The sequence below is a fragment of the Drosophila suzukii genome (genome assembly GCF_043229965.1).
Source record: "Drosophila suzukii chromosome 2 unlocalized genomic scaffold, CBGP_Dsuzu_IsoJpt1.0 scf_2c, whole genome shotgun sequence".
In the NCBI taxonomy this organism is placed as follows: Eukaryota; Metazoa; Arthropoda; class Insecta; order Diptera; family Drosophilidae; genus Drosophila; species Drosophila suzukii.
Genome location: NW_027255896.1, coordinates 9,213,183 through 9,235,066, shown reverse-complemented (window position 1 = coordinate 9,235,066; position 21,884 = coordinate 9,213,183).

Here is a 21,884-nt window from a genome sequence, read left to right as displayed (position 1 = left end):
CTTTTATTGGATAGAGTTAGAGATCACTGTCACTTCACAGGAAAATTTAGGGGGGCAGCACATAATGAGTGTAATTTAAAATATACAGTTCCAAAATTTATTCCTGTTTTCTTCCACAATTTCACCAGGTATGATTGCCATCTATTTATTAAAGATTTGGCAGTCATACCTGGTGAAATAAAGGTAATTCCATTAAATAAGGAACAATATATATCAATTTCGAAAATTATAACTTTAAGTAATGGTGATAACTTTGAAATCCGTTTTCTAGACTCGTTTCGATTTATGCCTTCTGCTTTAGATACATTAGCTTCAAATCTAGATAGTGAACAAATGTGTATAACAAGATCATTTTTCCCTAATGAAAATCATTTCAACTTAATGCGACGAAAGGGTGTATTTCCATATGAATATTTAGATTCAGTTGAGAAATTAAAAGAAAGTAAATTGTCTCCTAGAGAAGCTTTCTATAGTTCCTTAACCGAAAATGAATGTTCAGTTGAAAATTATACTCACGCACAAAAGGTATGGAATGAGTTTTCTTGTAATAATCTTAAAGATTATTTAGAATTATATTTAAAAACAGATGTTTTATTAATGTCTGATGTCTTTGAAAACTTTCGAAGACTTTGTAGTAAAATTTATTCACTTGATCCAGCACATTTTTTCACTACACCAGGATTATCATGGGAAGCTATGTTAAAATGTACTAAAATTGAATTAGATTTATTAACTGATATAGATCAGTATAAATTTATTCAAAGTGGTATTCGTGGTGGCTTAGTTCAATGTACATGTAGATATGCTAAAGCAAATAATAAATATGTTGAGAATTTTGATAGTACTCAAAAATCATCATATTTGATTTATTTGGATGCAAATAATTTATATGGTTGGGCTATGTCACAATCTTTACCATATAGAGGTTTTGAATGGATTTCAAGGGGGGAACTTGATAGTATTAACATTGCTGAGATTGCAGATGATAGTGAATATGGATACATTTTTGAGGTAGATTTAAAATATCCTTTAAAATTGCACGATAAACAAAATGACCTTCCATTTTGTTGTAATAATCAGTTAACAACAAAGTCAGACAAAATAAAAAAATTAATTGCTGATTTAAGGGATAAAGAAAAATATATAATTCATTATAAAAATCTTCAACAGTGTATAGAAAATGGATTAATTCTAACAAAAATTCATAGAGGTCTTCGCTTCTTTCAGAAACCTTGGCTAAAAACATATATTGATTTGAATACATTCCATAGGACTAATGCAAAAAATACATTTGAAAAAGATTTTTTTAAACTTTTAAATAATGCTGTCTACGGTAAAACGATGGAAAATGTAGATAAGCGCGTTAATATTAAATTAATTACTGAATGGGAAAGTGCTTCACCATCCGATTCTTCTGGTCCAAAAAGGCATTGCGGTAGATCTCTTATTTCAAAGTCAAACTTCCATAGTGTCAAACAGTTTTCAGAAAACTTCTTTGCCTTTCAAATGAAAAGATTAAATGTGTTGTACAACAAACCTTTATATTTAGGTTTTGCTGTATTAGATTTATCGAAATGGAAAATGTATGATTTTCATTATAATTATATCAAACCTAAATACAATGAAAATGTTCAATTAAATTATATGGATACAGATTCTTTTATATATACCATTAACACTGAAGATTTTTATAAAGATATTCAGAATGATGTTGAGATGAAGTTTGATACATCAGATTATTCTGATGAATTACTTAATCTCTATAATTTTCCTAAAGCTAATAAAAAAAGGTTGGGTTTTTTTAAAGATGAACTCAATGGAAGACCTATGACTGAATTTGTTGGTTTGAGATCAAAAATGTATGCCTTTAAAACATCTAATAGTAATGACAGCTCTGAAAAAACAGTGAAAAAATCAAAGGGTGTTAAAAGAAGTGCAATAGATCAACTAACTTTTAATAGTTTTAAAAAATGTTTGTTTTCGGAAGAGGAAGTGGTAGGCTCTATGTCAATGATTAGATCTAAAAATCATCTTTTATCAACAATTAAGGGTAAAAAAGTAGTTCTCAGTCATAAAGACACAAAGGTTCTTATACAAGACAATAAAATTAATACACTACAATATGACCATTATAAAATAGATGAAAAAAGATTAGAAAATAAACTTAATGAAATGGATTCAAATATTTATGTTTATGAACAAAGAATAAAAGAAATAGAGAATTGTTCTAATAGAAATAATTATCAAGAGAATGAAATAGAAAAATTTAAGAAAAATATATATGAATGTGAATTTGAAATGTTTTATACAGAACTAGAATTAAATTTATTAGATTGTAAAAAAAATGAATAAATGTACTCTATAATTGTAAATAAGACAGAACAAACAACGCTTTTTTATTTAAAGGGTAAAATGTAAGGTAATGTATAAACTAAATATTACAACTCACAATATTATTATTATTATTATTATAAAATTTTTATTTAACAGAACAAACATCGCTTTTACTTACAGGGTAATGTTAAAATTTATGAGAATTAACAGAACATGAAAATTTGAATTTAACAGAAGAATTACAATATTTTCTTTGAATTACATTCAATTTGTTTACTTTCTTCTATATTTAGTGGTACAGTTTGTTTATAGTTATCTATACCACCCTGTAATCTATATACTTTATTGTCATCATTACTTAAAGGAATTGATTTAATGTATTTATCATTATCTTCATCTAAATTAAACGGTATAGTTTGAACATAGTTATCTATACCACCCTCAACAAGAATAGTTTCATCCTCACTAGATGATCTTGGAATACATGGTTGCTTATTTTCATCATCATAAAGGATTGTATCATGGTCATCATCATCATCATCATCATCGTCATCACCATACAAATTATGAGAAAATTTGCCATCCTCTTTTTTATTAATGTTTTGGAGATCTGAAAATATAAATATTTTACTATATATATATATATACAAATATTATTTTATATGTATTTAACCAACCTTTTTGAGCTCCATCCGAAATATTATTTTCAACTTTTTTATTTATGTTTTGGAGTTCTGAAAATATATATATATATATATATATATTAGTATATAAAATTATATATATATATATATATATATTAAACTCACCTTTTTTTAATTTACTCGAATTATTATTTTCATCTTCTATTTTTATATTCTGTAAAAACAAACATATTTCCCTACTAAATCAGATTATGTTATAATATCACTATTAGTTATTTTGAAATCGTTAATATCGTTAATTGATATTTTATCTGTACTAATCTGACTTTCTTTTTTATTTAAATATTCAAGCATCATTTGAGCTGCTAAATTTCTCTTTCTTAAATATATCCCATTAATTCTTTCTGCTTCCTCTATTTCAATTTCTTGGATTTGTGGACCATCACTAAGATAACCTGTTTCTTCTTCTTCTATCTCTTCTCTTTTACTCTCTTGTTTGGAGAGAAGATCAGCATCCTTTGATATTTTTTCATAGACAATCCTATCTTTTCGTCTCTCTGCATTAATTACTGTTTGGGATAAAATTTCTGCTAATTCAAAACAATTTATTCTTAAAGTTGCTAAGGGGGTATTAGTATTGCGTTTAGATTTTTGATGGCGGTGGCGATTAGGTAAATATATATTAAATTCATACGCTTAGATTTACTTAAACTTCGCCTAGAATGTGTTCTTCTATATATATTATTGTAATGACATTTAACTCCTACTGTAGCAGTTTTGTATTGGATGGTAAAGAATCTGTTTAGACCCCTTCTTCCCAAATCCATATGCCCTCCTATTCTCCTTTCATTTTCAACTAATTTTTGCTTAAAATTCTCAATTATACCTCTCTTTGTGAATTCGATTTGAGAGTTGTGTATGTTTTCAGTGCTTTTTAATTTATGAGTAGTGTTCCTTTTTATTGGAACCCGACTTACACTTTCAAATTCTGTATCACTATCACTGATCCCCAACACTAATTCTTGTGACGTATTACTAAATGTTGGTGCTCGACTTACGTTTTCAAATTCTCTTTCACTATCAATTATACCCATATCAATTTTTTCTGATTTTTCTTCTCCTATGTTCTTATTTTCTATGTGATCAACACTTTCATTTTCGCTATTAAAATCAAAAAGATTGGTTGGGGTTGTAGTTGTTGATGTAGCTGTTTTTGTTGTATCTTCTTCCAGAAGTTCTTTTTTTAATGTAGTTGCTGCTGTTGTAGTTGTTGTTTCTTCCTCCTCCTCCTCCTCCAGAATTCCCCTTCTCATTGTAGGTGTAGTTGCACTTGTTGTAGTTGAGGTAGATGTAGTTGTAGTAGATGTTGATGTAGAAATTTCTTCTTCAACTGTACTTGCACTTGTACTTGTTGTTAAGTCTTTTTCATTAATGCTACCTTTAATAGCATTAAATATTTTTGTATCGAGTTCACTTTTTAAGTTTGGTATCTCACTTTCATCACTTGTCTTGTTTATGAGATCCATAAAAATATGACTGTCCTCTAGGATCTCAAATTTTAAGTCAATTTTAATGATTTTTTTTAGTTTTGGAACATTGATAAATAACCCAATCGAATTATTGGAAGTCGATGGGTTTTCAATTAAAGTCATTTCATTGGGGAGTGGTACCATTTTCACCATCGGATTAAAGAGGGAAAGTATCACAAAAAATATTATAAAAACCGTCATTTTAATTTTGATTTTGTTTTTTTTTTGACAATCGAACAAACGAACTATCGAATGAATAAGCAAACGATCCGAAATTGAGTTGCGTGAACGAATAGATGGAAACTGAACACTTTTTGAAATTCTCCCGCCTTTATACCCTCCAGATTTGTATATATAAATATGTAACGTTCTGTTCAAATTCTTATCTGTACATGCTTTTCTTCACACTTTATAAATAGGAATTGCGTGATTGTGAAGAAACATAATTTATTTCACGCATTGACGTCAATGTCTACATTTTTATTGTTCTTTATAGAATTTCGTTTTTATGAATCCAACTATCTTCTGATTTTGAAAGGCCTACCCAACGCACAAGCACATAATCAAGTTCCACCCAAAATTCTTATCTGTATATACTCTTTTAGTCTAGCCAACGCACAAGCTCATAATCAAGTTCCGTTCCGTTTATAAATAGGAATTGCGTGCTTGTGAAGAGGAAACATAATTTATTTTCACGCATTGACGTCAATGCCTACATTTTAATTGTTCTATGCTTCCACTTGTTCTTTATAGAATTTCGTTTTTATGAATCCAACTATCTTCTGATTTTGAAAAGCCTAGCCAACGCACAAGCACATAATCACCTTTTTGTTTCACAATCTTTTCAACAAGATAAGTATTAGGGAATTTTGTTTTTTTAATTTCTTGTTTATAGAAACCACCTTGTACTGGATCACCCTTCAAGTCCTCAAGTAAATATGTGGTGGGGGATGTATTTTGTACTTTCCGAATTCGAAAAATTTCCGTTGTCCAGTTTGGGGTATAGCCTTTTTCAAAGACATGTTTATATTTACTTATTCGTACATGATCCCCCTCTTTAAAGTCCCCATTTGTAAATATTTTTAGATGATTGTATGATCTCATCAAAATCTGTTTTTCATTTTTAGCATTGACGTCAATAGGCTTCATTTTAATCGTTCTATGCTTCCTGTTATTATAATTATTAATCAACTCTTTGTATATTTGAAGCCAAGTATATTTTCCATTAAAACTAAACTCACGCCACATAAGTTCTTTTATTGTTCTATTAAAACGTTCCACAATAGATGCTTTAAGAGTACTAAATGTTGAGTAATGATTAATTTCATATCTTTTCATCAATTCTCTAAATTGTTTATTATAGAATTCATTTCCATTATCTGTTTGTAAGTTCTTTGGTACTCCACGACCAGATTTCATTATTTTTTCCATTGCTTTTGTAACTTCATCTGCATTTTTTGATTTTATTGCTTCACCCCATCCATATTTAGAAAATGTATCTATTACTGTTAACAAATACCTATACCCCTTATTTGATGATGCATATGCCCCCATTTCAACCAAATCAGCCTGCCATAAATCATTAATACCCTTTACTATAACTCTACGTCTTGGGAAATTCTTGAATGATGGGCGATGTAACTCATTTACAATATCTCGTTTACTCATAGCTTTATTTTATCTGGTATAAATGGTTTCTTCTCTAAAGATTCAGTTTCACCTTTTAAAACTGAGGTTGGTGCAATTATATAATTGAAAATGTTACTTTCTATTTCATTTATATCCTCCACTACCTTATTAAAAGTTTTCATGAGAAATTCCAATTTTTTAGAAATTTCACTCACTTTTCCCTCAATATTATTGATTCGAGGTCTTAATCTAAAGATTTGTTGTTTCTGCGGTTGCTTAGAAATTTCATTAGATGTATTCTGTACTACTTTACTTATTTCATCATCAATATAAATCTTTGTTGCAATATCATTTTCATGAATGGGGGGTAGGGAATTTTTAAATCGTTTCCTCTGAACATTTAAATGTCCATCATAATCATTAAGTATACTTTGAAATTTTTCTAGACCTTTTGTTATATCTCTTGAGTACTCTTTCTCATTTAAAAAACAACCAAACTTATCAACTGACATTTTAATTATAAAATAAATAATGAAAGAGTGGTATATTTATGTATGATCCACATTAATTGTTAAAACTTCTTCTTCGTTTACACGATGTGCAAATGGACTTTTCCGAAGTATTATTCCATCTATTTGTGTCTGATCAGAACGAATGATTGGTGGAGGTTTTTTTAAATGTTGGTGTATGAATTTGTTAAAATTTTCCAATTTATCAACAAACTCTTTTATTGAATTATGTATATACTCCATTTGAGTTATCATTTTTATTACTTTACTTTCCAGCTCTGATACTCTTTTATTTCGTAGTTGAAATGATTTAGTTATAGTTTCCATTTGATGTGATTTCGCTTCATTAATTTTATCATCAACATACAATTTAATAGCCAAATCATTTCCATTTATTGGTTTTGAAGAGTTTTTAATTCTTTTTTTCTGAACATTTATGTGACCATCAGTGTCTATATATATACCTGTAAGACTCTCAACTTCCCTTTTGAAAAGCAAGGAAAAATCTCTATCATTTGAAAAGTGACCAAACTTGTCAATAGACATTTTACTATTAAACAAAATGAGAAAATGTTTTCTATTTTATTAATATATTATTTTTGCTTCCCGCAATTCTTCTATTATTGAAAGAATTTCATTAGTATGGTTATTATTACCAGCAGCTCTCGATGCCATTAAGAGTTGCAATCTTTCAACAAGTTCATTAACATTATCCCAATATACATAGTTTGGTGGTATTTTTTGTAGTCTCATATACCCAGAACCAGTATGTTCTTCATTTACTGAAGATGATATTAATGGTTTAATAATTGAAGAATATTTTTTAGAACGATTCCCCTTTACTTGACCGTCTGGTTGATAGTTTCTTTTGTGAGCACTTGTTTCAATTAAAATGTTTTTATATGATTCTAAATCGTTCTTAGTATAATCCTTAGGACTATTATGAAAAATTAAAGAGTATAGACCTGGTGATAGAGTCCATAAATTTCCACTTCCTAATTCCATCAAATTTTTTTTAATTTTAAGTGTTGTATTACCCAACATTAAAATATTATTTTCTTCTCTTGGTCCATAACTATTGTCTAAAATCTTTTCTTGCTTTAACTGATTAATGTTGAGATTGTACTTCACCCCGGTTTCTTCATATACACTTTCATTTAAATCATCTGTGTGAGGTTGTTGTGAAACATCGGATTCATCTATAAGAGACTGTTGTGAAACATCAGATTCATCTATAAGAGACTGTCGTGAAAAAGCATTAACATAAGCATCACTCTCACTATCACTTTCGATTACTCTCTCGTGTTCCCTTTTTTCTTTTTTACTTTTAGGTACTCTTATATTCTCTTTCTTGAACTTAGTCTTAATATCATGTGTATCATTAATATATTCCTTTTTATTCAATTTTTTATTTTCAGTGAGTAATTCATGTAAAGGTTCTGTAATAGGTTTAAAAGTTTCCTCCAAATTTGATACGTTCTCATTTTTTATTTGTTTCAATTCATTAAATTTTCTTTTTAATGAATTTCTACTTTTCGTCAACTGTTCTAAAAGTTTACGCTTCATTGTTGTCGTTTTCTCTGATACTCATGTGCTAATGGGAAAAATGTACTATAATTTAAATATTTATAACAAAGGGTTTGAGTTTGAGTTTTATAAAACTTTATTTTTATTTTTATTTTCATTTATCAAAATAGATACATTAATAATATTAAAAATGAAAACACTTTAAGCTTTATTTAATTCGAAATAGAGATTGTTATCCTTCTTTTTAATAATACAAAAAAGATTATCTTTTATATAATCAATTGTTGAATCCTCTAAAGTTGAGTATCGTTCCGGCAAGTACAGCATATACTCTTCAAGTTCAAGAGTGAGGGTCATCCCAAAGCTGGTTTTCTTACGTTGAGCACGTCGAATACGGTAGCACACTTCCGATTCCATCTTCGCCTTTGTTAAGAGAGGTTTTGGTGCGTTACCATTAAACTCCTTGAGTAGTTTCATCATTCCCGGATTGACCATTTGTAGTTTGTAACGAACACACTCTATGAGCGTTGTCCACCCTAACACCTCTGTCTACGCTTTGACCGGCCTACTCAGGGAGATGGGTGTGGGTTTGTGTTAAGATGAAACAAGAGTGTCACAGAACTAACAATAGTAGACAGAGAGACGGTAACGATAAGGGTTTTTAACCTATCGGCTAAGATTCGGACGAGAGACTGTACCTATCGAAGACGGAGGCCCAGATGTTATTGGCACCCTTCTATACCCACCCTACCTGTGAAGTCACATTAGACTCCACCCTTAAAACAACCGCTGCGCTACATCCTCTAAGGTGCCCTCAAAAGATCACAAATTAATTCATCTTAAATTTCATTTAATACTGCAAATACGATAATATGGTTCATGGTTCTTAATACTACAAATCCTAACACTAAAGCCTCAGAACTAAGCGTTCTTTACGCCAAAAGACTCTCTATATGATCGAGTGTCAGTACAAGATTATCAAATAGGAAAAGAAATGGATATTTTGTTTACATTAAATTATTACGAAACTGATTACATATTTTATCGATATGCGGCAAGCTTATTCAAAAATTACAGGAAATCACTTAGGCGGATTACGTTAAATTCTATAAGTGCAAACGATTCTTATTTAATATTTATATCAATACGCGAATGTGGAAAAATTACATGTATATATTGGTATCAAAAGTGTGCGGGCTCAGACAAGAATGAATATATATGTAGGAATGTAAATGATTTACGGCTATGCCGTACTTACGAACTCTCCAACGAAGTCAGCAGGCCTGATGACGATCGATGTGCGCTGTAGGATAATTTAATTTAGGTGTATATATGTCATACTATGTCGTAAGCACACACGCAAGTATAAAAGCTAAATAGGAATCGTAAATTAAATTAGAAACTCGTCATACAAATATTTAGAATAAGAAAATTAAACTACAATCGCTTTAGCGATACAAAAACGAGTTGGCAGTCCCGGCCAAAATTAACTGGAAGCCAGAATTGGAACTCAAGTTCCAATTGGGATGCGGCGTCCGCCTCCGCTGTCTTGCCCGAATTACGCCGAATCGGCGCCGGTGCGTTTTTCGCCCGAACTGCAACTTGATCTGACTTGTAGATCGTGGTGCGGGCTTGGCAAGGTCAAAACCTCACGCGGGTTGACTGCGGCGATTTTTAAAGCCGCTTATGGTATGCCGATGATGAAATTAACCCATGTGTGGCAAAGAAGACAGATTCCTTTCACGCGGTGTGCGGTATAAGAATCCCAAATGGCGATTATGGCCTGGCGCTGAAGAAATGTATGGTTCCGCTGATGAATCGCTGCACGCGGCACCTGCTCCTTGCTGTGCGCAGAGGGAGGACTGTAAAACTTCCGTCAATTCCGAGAATTTGCACGTGTCTTCTGTTCACTGCTGTTTTCAGGGAATTACCATTAGATTTTTCCAATATATCGTCGAATAATCTTACCACCAATATTGGGAGTGATAACAGGTCGAACTGCTCAACCAAAATTCCTAGAATTTCACACGCGGATGTGTGGATGCGAACGGGTTTGAAAATTATAGCACTTTTTGCAGGGAACGAACCGATCTCGGGAGAAGCTTTCGACAAAGAGGAGGAAATCATGGCGTCTAGAGTGGATGTAGGATGCACAAAATCCCCAAAATCCGTAAAAATGGTATTTTTGGTATTCTAGCGAGGATCGGATTCTTCCTACTGAACGGTTGCATCTGGGCTATTTATGTTAATTACCATGGGTAATGTCTTGACTAGGAATGCCAACTTGGCCGAAAATACTGACTCCCACAACCACAGTTTTGATTTTTAGTCCCTGACTAACAATTAAAACTGAAAAAGGAGTCAGGAGAAGTCAACGCTTTAAAATTTAGTGCCGCGATAAAATTCTTCGTGGCGGTGACACGCCTTACGCAAAGCTTCCAAAGAAGGGGTGTCAACATGCAGTAACTCAAGTTTCAAGTCTGGCTTAAGATTGTGGCGCACTTCGCTGGCTAACTCTCTATCATGCATGGGCTCTCGGAGGGAATTAGCTATGATAAGCATTGCGTCAAGAAAGTCGTCAAAACTTTCGTTTGAACCCTGCTTACGACGACGTGTGGCACTTTTTATTTCACGGTCTGATCTCTGATCTGAGTATCTCTCCTTTAAGCGTCTGCATAATACAAGCCAGTTCATGTCATCTACCGACCTATGAACACGCCAGTAAAAAGATAGAGCAGGACCTGCAAATAGCAAATTTGCAAGCTGCGACAACAAATCGAAATTTCCGTTTAGGCTTTGTGTAGTGAGACAGTTTACTCGGTATATAAAATCCTCAACTGCGATGTCGACAGCTGACCCACTGAATTTGATTCGCCAGTTGGAAATCACATTTGAAATTCTGTCAGGACGATCCAAAGAAAGATCGCTGCGATTGCTTCGCACATCCGGAGAGTTCCCAACTCGCTGACTGTTTTGACCCTGATTGTTCTGGAAACCGACTTGTCCTGAATTGTTACGGAATTCGTGCTTCGTATTGTTATCCACAAACGTAGACCTATTCAATTGGCTAAACATCTGAGTCATTTTTTCTGTGATTGTATCTGTCATGGTTACTTGAAATGTTTTCTGGTTGTCTAACATGCTTTTTTGAAATGCTCGCATTTGATTCGCAAGACTTTGCTGATCTGGGTCTTCGCTTACATCTGAGTCATTGGTTTGCCTATTGTCTTGATGGGGATTCGAGTTGCCATTCTGAGAGACGATAATATTGTTCTGATTATCGGCGTTACGAGACCTAGATCTGGTCATCATTCGATTTAGCATACCGGAATTCGGATTAGATACCGTCTGGGACTGAGAGCATGGTTGAGCACATGTTGGACAAGTGTTGTTTTCCTGCAGCCAGTTTTGTAGACAAGCCTTATGAAAACAATGTTTACAAGCAGTTTCAATTAAATCCAATTCGAAAACTACTGCGTTGCAGAGGGTGCACATCACTGAGTCATCATCACCTAGAGAAACTAGGTTCTCGTTGCTGTGCCTAACCGACATTTTTAAACCCTAACTAAACAACCAACTAATCTCAAAAACTTAAAAAGAGAAATGGAAGATATACGATATGCGATAGAAATGTACGATATGCGATAGAAGTATACGATAATCATTCAACAATGACAAGACGAGAAAGATCCTTGAGAAATACGGAATGCGGTAGTATCATAAAAATACGAGGGGCTTATCCTGAGGAGTAATGTAGCAACAGGTTGATTTTCGTTCGATAGGTACTAATTATTAACTGAAAATGTTTGCGGAATTAATTATATAAAAATAGTATTTTGAGGTCTAACCAATCAAAAGAGGGACTAGCCGAATTTTTCCAGCTAGAACAAATCTCGATTTTAATTGGATAGAAGATGTGGTTTGAAAACTGAAAACTTGGTAAAGAACCGACCTTAAATCAGAACTAAAATTCCGAAGTATCAAATAATCAAAATGGAATGTTTTAACTATAATGTCCGAGTATGACCGAACTGATAGAAAAACATGTAACAAAAGTATAACATTTCTGCTGGTATGGCTCCGAATCTATCCAGAGTACCATCAAATCCAAGTCAAAAATGAAATACTAACTGAAACTACAATTTTACAAAAATGGATGGATTGAAATATTTTCGGGAAGCTCGGCTGTCAAACGACAGATGCCTGATCAGGCATCGGGCTTGCTCCATTGTTGGGCGCCATTTAATTCTGTAACGAACACACTCTATGAGCGTTGTCCACCCTAACACCTCTGTCTACGCTTTGACCGGCCTACTCAGGGAGATGGGTGTGGGTTTGTGTTAAGATGAAACAAGAGTGTCACAGAACTAACAATAGTAGACAGAGAGACGGTAACGATAAGGATTTTTAACCTATCGGCTAAGATTCGGACGAGAGACTGTACCTATCGAAGACGGAGGCCCAGATGTTATTGGCCACCTTCTATACAGACCCTACCTGTGAAGTCACATTAGACTCCACCCTTAAAACAACCGCTGCGCTACATCCTCTAAGGTGCCCTCAAAAGATCACAAATTAATTCATCTTAAATTTCATTTAATACTGCAAATACGATAATATGGTTCATGGTTCTTAATACTACAAATCCTAACACTAAAGCCTTAGAACTAAGCGTTCTTTACGCCAAAAGACTCTCTATATGATCGAGTGTCAGTACAAGATTATCAAATAGGAAAAGAAATGGATATTTTGTTTACATTAAATTATTACGAAACTGATTACATATTTTATCGATATGCGGCAAGCTTATTCAAAAATTACAGGAAATCACTTAGGCGGATTACGTTAAATTCTATAAGTGCAAACGATTCTTATTTAATATTTATATCAATACGCGAATGTGGAAAAATTACATGTATATATTGGTATCAAAAGTGTGCGGGCTCAGACAAGAATGAATATATATGTAGGAATGTAAATGATTTACGGCTATGCCGTACTTACGAACTCTCCAACGAAGTCAGCAGGCCTGATGACGATCGATGTGCGCTGTAGGATAATTTAATTTAGGTGTATATATGTCATACTATGTCGTAAGCACACACGCAAGTATAAAAGCTAAATAGGAATCGTAAATTAAATTAGAAACTCGTCATACAAATATTTAGAATAAGAAAATTAAACTACAATCGCTTTAGCGATACAAAAACGAGTTGGCAGTCCCGGCCAAAATTAACTGGAAGCCAGAATTGGAACTCAAGTTCCAATTGGGATGCGGCGTCCGCCTCCGCTGTCTTGCCCGAATTACGCCGAATCGGCGCCGGTGCGTTTTTCGCCCGAACTGCAACTTGATCTGACTTGTAGATCGTGGTGCGGGCTTGGCAAGGTCAAAACCTCACGCGGGTTGACTGCGGCGATTTTTAAAGCCGCTTATGGTATGCCGATGATGAAATTAATCCATGTGTGGCAAAGAAGACAGATTCCTTTCACGCGGTGTGCGGTATAAGAATCCCAAATGGCGATTATGGCCTGGCGCTGAAGAAATGTATGGTTCCGCTGATGAATCGCTGCACGCGGCACCTGCTCCTTGCTGTGCGCAGAGGGAGGACTGTAAAACTTCCGTCAATTCCGAGAATTTGCACGTGTCTCTGTTCACTGCTGTTTTCAGGGAATTACCATTAGATTTTTCCAATATATCGTCGAATAATCTTACCACCAATATTGGGAGTGATAACAGGTCGAACTGCTCAACCAAAATTCCTAGAATTTCACACGCGGATGTGTGGATGCGAACGGGTTTGAAAATTATAGCACTTTTTGCAGGGAACGAACCGATCTTGGGAGAAGCTTTCGACAAAGAGGAGGAAATCATGGCGTCTAGAGTGGATGTAGGATGCACAAAATCCCCAAAATCCGTAAAAATGGTATTTTTGGTATTCTAGCGAGGATCGGATTCTTGCTACTGAAGGGTTGCATCTGGGCTATTTATGTTAATTACCATGGGTAATGTCTTGACTAGGAATGCCAACTTGGCCGAAAATACTGACTCCCACAAGTTGTTTCTTCTTGTAGTTGTTTTCGTTGTTTTTGTTGTTATTGTTGATTTTAGTTGTTATTTTAGCAGTTGTAGCTGTTTTTTGTTGTTTAATTTACCTGTTTTTAGCAGTTGTAGCTGTTTTTTGTTGTTTAATTTACCTGTTTTTAGCAGTTGTAGCTGTTTTTGTTGTTAATTTTAGTTGTTTTTTAGCGGATGTAGCTGTTTTGTTGTTGTTTTCAGCTGTTTTTAGCAGTTGTATCTGTTTTAATTGTTGTTGTTGTCTTACTGTTTTAACTGTTTTTTATGTTGTTCTTATTGTTGTTGATTTTGAGATTTGAGATTTTTTAGGTTGAAACTTTAGGCTGAGAACGTTTTAGCTTGAAACTTTTAGGTTGAGACTGTTTGCAGGTGGTTTTTAAATGTGTGTTAGAATAACTTTTGATCGAGTTTTTATACCTTGAGGTAAACTAACCCTCCCTGTTCTCTCTCATTCTTGATTTAGCATCGACCAATCATAGCAGTGAATAGCATGTAAATAGGGTGGGTTTCAAGAATCATAGAGAAATTACTTGATCATAGTGTAAAAGTTAGGGTGGGATAGAGAGAGTAAGAATTGGAGGGACAGGTGTCCACAGTTGGTACTATTAAAGTCTTGTTTTCTCTCATAGTTATAGTTAATGTTATTCCCCAAGTATTTCACAATTTCTTTTGGGGGTTGTAAATTTCCAAAACTATCAAAGTAATGTATACTTTTTTTATTTTTGTTATAAGCTACCCAATGTGTACCATTTGATGAACTATCATCTAGGTTTATAATTCCTGACTCTTCTCTCCAAGGAGATTTGGGGAGTGAGTCTCTCATAAACACACCTCGGAAATGTGGAATGTACTTTTGAGCAAAATTCAAAATTTCGAAATTTGAAAGAGGTTTTTTAGGTAGCTTAGTAATTAGTTTTTTGGATTTCCTCTAAATGGATTAAGATATAATCCATAACCTTTTCTATAAGGTTTAAGAAACATACCTTCACCCACCTTAATACTTTCCATTTTCTTATTATGTTGCTTACTCTCTTCTAATTGTTTTTTCCCCATATTTGCATTATTAATAGTTTTAGCAATAGCTGCACTACCAGAGGCGAGACTACCTAATGCACTTAGTGCAGTCAAAATGGGTACAATAGGTAAAAAACCACCAATTTTCGGTACATTAATAATACGAGGAATCTTAATTTTTTTTTTATTTCTGCCAATTGATTTATTGACTGCTTTACGTGCAACCTTAATCGCACTCATTAGGTCTAGTGGCTTCTGAATTTTCAATGCCCGCATTCCTGTTTGGATAACATTTGAAAAACTCTTTACCTTTGATTTCCTTTTCTTACACTTTCTCTTTGTTCCCTTTTTCACACCCATTCCGAATTTCTTTTTTGTTTTCATAATATTTGTAATCAAGTATGCTGCTGTTTTCTCTGCAATACTACTATCTTTTGAACCAACATGTTCCCACGCTTTATTTATTAGTACTGCGTCAGCCCTATGTCGATCAGCTAGATCCTTATATTGTGAACATGCAATATCATGTACTCTACAAGCTTCATCCAATTGATTTATCCCACGATCACCGCGCTCCAACCTTTGTTTTAGCTTTGTTCCAGGTCCACAAAAATTATAACCAGGAATATGTACTTCAAATGGAAGTGTGTTAATTATTTTGTTGATAATACCACTACCTCGTTTCAAGTTTGAACTCTGACTGCAACAATTATAAAAACTTTTACCCATTTTATATAATGTTTAATCAAGGAGCATTTCTCATGGAATGAAGTACATTACACACGTGAATATGCGTTTAATACGTCAAAAACAAGAAATCTGTGTTAGAAATATCGAGGGTGGTGATCATTCATTAACAAATTCAGTTCCACGACATAGTTCTTTGTTACCCAATACAATAAGAGCATTGGTTGTCGGTCCCTCAAACTGTGGAAAAACAAATGTTATGCTCAGCCTTATTGAAAGTCCAAACGGGCTAAAATTTGAGAATATATATGTATTCTCAAAGAGTTTATATCAACCAAAGTATGAGTATTTAGAGAAACTAATTAAACCGATAAAGGGAATGGGATATTATACGTTCTCACAAAATGATGAAGTTTTACCACCCGCTAAGGCTAAAGAAAACTCTATTATGATTTTTGATGATGTTGCTTGTGAAAAACAAAACAACATTCGTTCATATTTCTGTATGGGGCGTCATAAAAATATAGATTCTTTTTACCTATGCCAAACATATACTCATATTCCAAAACATCTAATACGTGATAACGCGAATATGATTATAATGTTTAAACAAGATGATTTAAATGTGCGTCATATATATCGTGATCATGTAAATACTGATATGTTCTATGATTCATTTATGAAAATTTGTCAAAAGTGTTGGAGTGATAAATACGGATTCCTCATAATAAGTAAAGATAACGATATGGAAAAGGGAAGATACAGGAAGGGTTTTAATGAATTTATAATTATTTGAGAATATAAGTTTCATTCTGTAAGCTATATTTTCACAGTACATTATTAGACCCCAAAATGAGTAGATCATTCACTCTTACATTAAATGGTAATGAACCCATTACAAACATTTCTTATTTCCCACCCATTGAACTGATAAATGGTGAATTTGAGTGTGCACTCATTGACTTTCATATGTACAACTCTATACCCAATGTTGATATAAATAATAATCTATTTCATATTGGTGATAAAGTAATTCAACTTCCAATCGGGTCATATGAACTCAATGATATTTATGATTTTCTAAAAAATAAACTAAAAGATTATGATCTTGAGAAAACATTTCAAATGGAGAGTAATAATAACACACTTCAAGTTCATATTACAACTACCAAGGAACCTATTTATTTTAATAGAAACAACTCCATTGGACAATTGCTTGGTTTCAATAAAAAAATAATTTACCCCGACTTGAAAAAAACATATATATCTGATCAACCTGTCAACATTTTAAAAATAAACACAATACGCTTAGTATGTAATATTGTAAGCGGCTCATATATTGATAGTAGACAAGATCATTCATTATACGAATTTGGAATTAATGTTCCACCAGGCTATAAAATGAATATCACACCACACAATCTTATTTACTTACCAGTCAACACTAGAGAAATAAGTACACTCTCTATTCACATAACTGATCAGAACGGTGAATTAATAAATTTACGCGGTGAAAACTATACAATTCGTTTACACTTAAGATTAATACAATGATTATATACAATAAAAGAGGTGATACCTACCATCATCAGCACACTTTAAAACATAAAGTTATAGGAAGAGGATCGAAACCAAAAAGAGACACACTTACATTAAAAAATAAGTTAATTCTTAAATCATTAAGCTTCAAAGTGAGAGTTTAACTAAAGTCATGGGGTTGAATGAAATATTGGCAGTACGGGAAAAACCTTTCTCTGATGAAAGTATATCAAAGAAGGAATATCACAGCTATCAACCCTATCAACAATCATTTAAACCAAATGATGAGATAAGAATTACAATCCAAAATCAAGATTTATATGTACTCCCCCATGAGAGTCTTCTAAATTTTCAAGGAGATATTACCCTAATTAAGGAAGGGGGAGCGGTAGAAACTCAAAATGTTATTGCGAGAATGAGAAATAATTGTATGGCATACTTTTTAGATGAAATACGCTATGAAATCAATGGTGTTGAAATAGATAGAACAAGATTTAGTGGTATTACTTCTACAATAAAAAACTTTGTTCCTTTAAATCAATTTGAAAGCAAGAGACTTTACAATTCTGGATGGAGTGGAGGACCCGTTTTCAATTTAACCCCCCACTTCAACTTTTCAATACCCCTTAAAAACCTACTTGGATTTGCTGAAGATTTCAAAAAAGTATTATTAAATTGTAAACATGAACTAGTACTATTAATATCAAAAAATTTTAATGATGTACTTGAGCAAGATAAATTTGAGAATGCACAATTAGTCGGAAAATATCATCTCAATATGACTACTCATCTCAATATGACCCACGATTTGCTTTAATTGGATTTAAAGATAACCACTATCTGATTACAAACAATTTAAGAAATCTAAAGGTCTATTTAAACTCTGAAACTTATCCCTACGATGACTTAAACTTGGACTTTGATAAAGATCGATTTGCTCACCTATACGATATGTATTGCAAGTTTCAATCTAGCTACTATAACCGAAGTGAATCTCCTTTACTATCACCTACAGAGTTTAAAACTAAAGCTCCTATTATCGTAATTGACTTATCATATCAAAATGAAATGGTTAAATCGGGGCCCATTAATGTTAGGATTTCAATTGAACTTACCAAGCCCGCTATCGAAAATGTTCAAGTATATTGCGTGCTCATACATGATCGTTTAGTTGAATATAACCCGTTGAATGGTCTAGTTCAGCGGATTGTCTAACAATTAATCAATCAATCATGAGTGAAGATATTGTTGCAATTGATGTTCAAGGATTTCTTGGGAACAACAATAAATTTATTCTAAAGGAAATTGGAGTCGTATTCAAAAACGAGACAATCTTGAATTCTAATTTTATCATACACTCTCCACATGATTTTATTGAATTGAATAAGAAATGTAGAAAAACAGCTACGTGGCTAACAAAAAATTATCACAAAATTTATTGGAATGATGGAGTATACTTTTTCAAAGAAACACAAATGTATTTAAGAGAAATAATTAGAAAACAGGAAATAATTTGTAAGGGATATCAAAAAAGGTAATTCCTACAAAAATTTTTAAAAATTGATAATGTAATTAACATTGATGAAATTGGTTGTCCCTCTCTAAAAATAATGGATGGAAAGCACTTTCCATATTGTTCATTACATGCTCGGGATGGTGTCTGCTCTCTGAACAATGCTCATAAAATCTTAAACTTTTACACAAACGAAAACTCCTAAACACCTTTTAAACAATTCATTCACATTTTGAGAGTCGGGAAAATAAGTTTACGAAATGACTGATTCTAATAACAATCTTAATATACCGACTTATTCATCTTTAATAAATAAAATTAATTTTTTTATTAATACATTTGGAAATATGATTTCAAAAGAGGACTTGAAATTACTACTGGAGACAAGGAACATGTTCATGGGTACTGACGTAAAGGAGTTTATAAAAACAACATTTGGAGAACATTTAAATTTATGTACATTTTCTAATGATAATATAGAAACTTGTGCTTGTTTTCATTTTGTAATTCAACAATATAGAGTTAGAAAATTAATTTCATCATATATTGAAATTTTTAAATAAAGAGAAAACCACAAAAAAAAAATTTCTATTGTTTTGAATTTGTTTTCGAGGGTGGGTCTATCATCAGCTGTTGCATTTTTTAACATCTGTTTTCTAAGTATAATACAACGAGTTATCTCTACCAAACTTTAGTTTAAGATAAACATTCAGACTATTACGTTGAAAGAAAAAATGATTTCCTCAAAAATTGAAGAGTTCTTAAGGGAGCATGGAAGTGAGATCTTCAAGGAACATGCTACGAAATTGAAATCATTTCATACATTTTTTAAAGATGTAGAAGCCACCCCACTAATTCATTCAAAGTATGGAGAACACCTATCATCCTGTGCATGGGCATATGATGATTGTAAAGTTGGACCTGACACTTGCAGGTGTATGCATGTTGAAAAGAGAGAAGAAGACGCCTTAAAATTGATGGAAAGATACATTCATTTATTTAAAAGACTCAATGTAAACTAATTTAAGACGAATATATAGAAATAAAAACGTATTTGACTAAACAAACGATCTCATTTGTTTTTGTGTATAAATGTGTATATTCTGTTAGGAACCACCACCACAAGCACCGCCACCACCACCATCCCTCTTACACTCCTACGCTTACTTTCCCATCTAATGCTCGCTAAAGAGGGGAGAGGTTACCGAACTCACGCTTGTTTCACACCACAAAAGTATGCGGTCTAATATCTCTCAAACCAACACCTTTTGACCACAAGACCGTAGGCAGGTTACACTAACAGGTGTCACCTACAACCCTAATTGAATCAACAAAACGCCCACGCATAACAAAACAACTTCCCTTCCTCCTCCTCCTCCGCCTAAATATAGTTTTACAAATTCATACGCATGACAAAACACCCCTTGTAAAACGAATAGTTTTCTAAAACTGAACTACTTTCCACATTTCTCCTTAACACATACATTTTTTGAAAACTTAGAAGGTAACCGTTTTCTCTCTCATGTAAGCGCATGAGAAAAAATTTTCAAATATGATTAAAGAAAAACGTATTTGACTAAACAAACGATCTCATTTGGTTTTGTTCTGTTAGGAACCACCACCACCACAGTCACCATTTTGACCACAAGACCGTAGGCAGGTTACACTAACAGGTGTCACCTACAACCCTAATTGAATCAACAAAACGCCCACGCATAACAAAACAACGTTTTTGTTACACTCCCACGCTCACTTTCCCATCTAATGCTCGCTAAAGAGGGGGAGGTTACCGAACTCACGCTTGTTTCACACCACAAAAGTATGCGGTCTAATATCCCTCAAACCAACACCTTTTGACCACAAGACCGTAGCCAGGTGTCACCTACAACCCTAATTGACTCAACAAAACGCCCACGCATAACGCCTTCTAACCCAAGTTAGAAGCAACATAGTGATCTGTGTGCAACCATTGCACTCCACAAAATCCCACGCATGACAAAACACCCCTGTCACACACGCAAGCCAGGTGTCACCTACAACCCTAATTGACTCAACAAAACGCCCACGCATAACGCCTTCTAACCCAAGTTAGAAGCAACATAGTGATCTGTGTGCAACCATTGCACTCCACAAAATCCCACGCATGACAAAACACCCCTATCACACACGCACCTTTAGCTTGAGAAAAGGACAAGACAAAACAAGACATATCAAAACACCACTCTCTCACACTCCTACACACCACTTTCTAACCTCATTAAGTGACCTGTGTGCAACCATGCTCATCTAACTAGGGTCAGCAACACCCCCCTTTTTGAATTAATTATGCTAAGTAGGTCATTAGAACACCTGTGTGCAACCATGCGTGACTAATTAGGGTCAGTGTGCAACCATGCGTGACTAATTAGGGTCACCCCCACCTCCTTTTTTGACATGATTTATTACCTAGTGAGCCAGCTCCCGTATTACCTATCTACTTGTACCGTTATCTGACCTGATTGTTTTTATCTTCTTTCCAGTTCGCCGTTCAACATAGTTTTTGAATTCCTTAAATTTCTGGAACACTTCAGACTTGCTTTTGATAGTGTAGAGCTCGCACCATTTTGAGCAATCATCGATGAATGTCAAAAAATAGCGGCTGCCGCCGTGGCTATTTACACGCATGGGACCGCATACGTCGCTGTGGATAAGTTCTAGTACGTCTCTTGCCCTTGAATGTGATACTGGAAACGGCTTTTGGGACTGCTTCCCCTTGATACATACTTCGCAAATTGGAAGAGTCTCCTTGAGGTTTACTTTGGCTCCTTGTACTGTACCTTTTCTTATTAGTTCTCTTAGGTCCGGCTCATTAAGATGGCCGAAACGTTCATGCCATTCTTTGAT